The sequence below is a fragment of the Sorex fumeus genome, unplaced genomic scaffold (assembly GCF_029834395.1).
Source record: "Sorex fumeus unplaced genomic scaffold, SorFum_2.1 ptg000073l, whole genome shotgun sequence".
Classification (NCBI taxonomy): domain Eukaryota; kingdom Metazoa; phylum Chordata; class Mammalia; order Eulipotyphla; family Soricidae; genus Sorex; species Sorex fumeus.
In genome coordinates, this window is record NW_026606130.1 from 18006381 (window position 1) to 18009356 (window position 2976).

Below are 2976 nucleotides of genomic sequence, written 5' to 3' on the forward strand. Positions count from 1 at the left end.
GAGATAGAGAACCCCAGTAAGCCAAATCAGAAACGAAAAGGGCACATCATAACAGAAACCAAAGAAATTCAAAAGAACATCAGAGATAAATTTCAAAGTCTGTATGCCACAAAACAAGAGAACCTAGAAGAAGTCAATAAATTTCTGGATTCTTATAACCTCACAAGGCTGAGCCAAGAAGATCTGGAATACCCGAATAGACCTATTACCACCAAGGATATTGAAACAGTAATAAAAAATCTTCCCAAAAGCAAAAGGCCAGGTTCAGATAGATTCACAAGTGAATTATTCCAAACATTTAAAGAGGACCTACTGCCAGTTATTTACAAAATTTTCCAGGAAATTGAAGACACAGAAACTCTCCCAAACAGTTTCTATGAGGCACATATCACCCTATTACCAAGAGCAAACAGAGGCATCACCAAAAAAAGAAAATTACAAGCCAATACTCCTGATGAACACGGATGCGAAGATCCTCAACAAAATATTAGCAAATAGAATCCAACTACTCATCTAAAAGATCATACACCACAATCAGTGGGATTCATCCCAGGAATCCAAGGATGGATTAACATTCGCAAGTCAATCAACATAATCCATTATATCAATAAAAGAAAAGATGAAAACCATATAATCATATCAATAGATGCAGAAAAAGCATTTGACAAGATCTAGCATCCATTTATGATGAAAATTCTCACCAAAATGGGCATTGAAAGAACTTTCCTCAATATAGTTAAAAAACATCTACCACAAGCTCACAGAAAAGATTATCCTCAATGGGGAAAAGCTAAGAATCTTCTCTCTATAATCAGGGAGAAGACAAGGATGCCCATTCTTAACACTTCTATTCAATATAGTGCTGGAAATTCTTTTTTTTTTTTAAAGATAACTAGGCCTAGGCAACTTTAATGTTTTGTGCAGTATCATATGCTTTTTTTCCTTGATGACTGCAGATATCAGCTTGGCCTTAGTCACCGGTGGATTCCCTGACTGAGAACTAGTCTTCGTGAGTATAAGGAGTTACTTGTATAAGCATCTGTCAAACCAGTAAGACAGCATTGATGCATCCATCATTTTCAGGATTTCTGGTAACCTGGGCATATTTTCCCCAAATAACTTTGCCTCCCTGTGTGACAAGGCCCAGTTCGCTGACGTTCACCTTGATGACAGTACCTTTGGTGATAACATCCAGAGTAGTATAGAGTGGAGATGAGGGATTCTTCTTTACACCAAGTATTGACAAGCAAAAAGTGGCTTTCAGGTAAGGATGTGTTACATTGGCTTTTTGAAATTGGTCTAATGAATCTTTCATATTTGGGTGGTTCTCATATAAAGCCATCTCCAACAAAGCAGACTTTAGTAACCATCCTCTTCCATGCTATCTTCTTTCTCTTTCCTGTTCGAATAACTTTTAATACTTATGTTTCTTCCTGGGCACTAACTTTGGGTAGAGGAACTTCCCATTTTCCTGCTTTCTCTTTTTGTTTCTGTTTAATCATATTGGAAACTACTTTAGCTCAGGATTGTCTCTCTCTGTCCAGCAGATACTCAGGCATTGCTCCTTGTGGAGTCTTTTCATCATTCTTTTGCTTGGTGTTTCTCTTTTCATGCATCTTAATAGTCTTTTTCATTTGTATTTTCTCAGCATGGCACTGTTTATGGTAGAGCTTAGCCTTCAAAACAATCATCTTTTTTGCTTTCTTTGAACGTTCATGAGCCTCTTGACCTTCTTTCTTTCTCTTCTTCTCATGGTAATCCAGACAATACCCATAGCTCTTATGGCGTAACTCAATATATTCATTCTGTAGCATTGTGGCGGCGTCAAGGCCCCCTCACGCAGCCGCCCAGACGTCAAAAGGCTCGGGACTTGTTGGCTCTCAGGAGACTCGCCAGCCAGTGCTGGAAATTCTTGCTGTAGCAGTTAGGGCAACCAGATAGGAAAGGAAAAAATCAAACTCTCACATTTTAGAGATGACATGATACTATATTTAGAGAACCCTAAAGCCTCTATCAAGAAGCTCCTAGAAGCAATAGATTTATATAGTAAAGTTGCAGGCTATAAAGTCAATAACCAAAAGTCCATGGCTTTCCTATATGCAAATAATGAGAGAGAAGAAAAGTGATATGAAAAAAAATCCCATTCACAATCGTGCCTCGGAAAATCAAGTACCTAGGAATCAGTTTAACTAAAGAGATAAAGGACCTCTATAAAACCAACTACAAAACACTACTTCAAGAAATAAAAGAGGACACGAAGAAATGGAAACACATCTCCCCCTCATGGATTGGGAGAATTGACATTGTCAAAATGGCAATAATCCCCAAATCATTATATAGACTAAATATGATCCCTATAAAGATACCCATGAAATTCCTAAAATAAATGAATCAAACACCCCTGAAATTCATATGGAACAAAAAGTCCCCATAAATAGCTAAAGCAATTCTTGGGCGGGGGGGAGATGAGAAGCATCACCGTCCCCAACCTCAAACTATACCACAGAGCGGTAATAATTAAAACAGCATGGTATTGGAATAAGTACAGATCCACAGACCAATGGAATAAGGTTGAATACTCTTACACATAACTTTAAATATATAAGCATATAATTTTTGATAATGGAGCAAGAAATATAAAATGTGGCAAGGGTATCCTCTTTAACAAATGGTGCTGGCAAAACAGATCAGGGGTCTTTTTGTTCTTGAAGTGCTCCAAAATGATGGAGAATGAAGAAACCTCACCCAATGGTTGAGTCAATTCTAGTTCTACTCTTCCAGAAATTTTCAGTGGTCTTGACTAGAGTAAATCTTTTCTCTAGACATTAGTTACATGTTATTCCAAAAGTCTCAATTTCACTCTCGTCTTATTACTTGATCATTTGATATACTCATCGATTTGCTCGAGCAGGCACCAATAATGTCTCCATTTGTCCTGTTGCGTGTTAGTGTAGCCCAATGGTGTCTGCTCATTAC

At 37.7% G+C, this 2976-nt stretch overlaps 1 pseudogene; it reads right to left on the minus strand.

Annotated features, from left to right (window-relative positions):
* Nucleotides 1-887: 887 nt before the first annotated feature.
* LOC130038051 (ribosome biogenesis protein NSA2 homolog) lies at nt 888-1815 on the minus strand (annotated as a pseudogene).
* Between the last annotated feature and the right edge of the window lie 1161 nt (nt 1816-2976).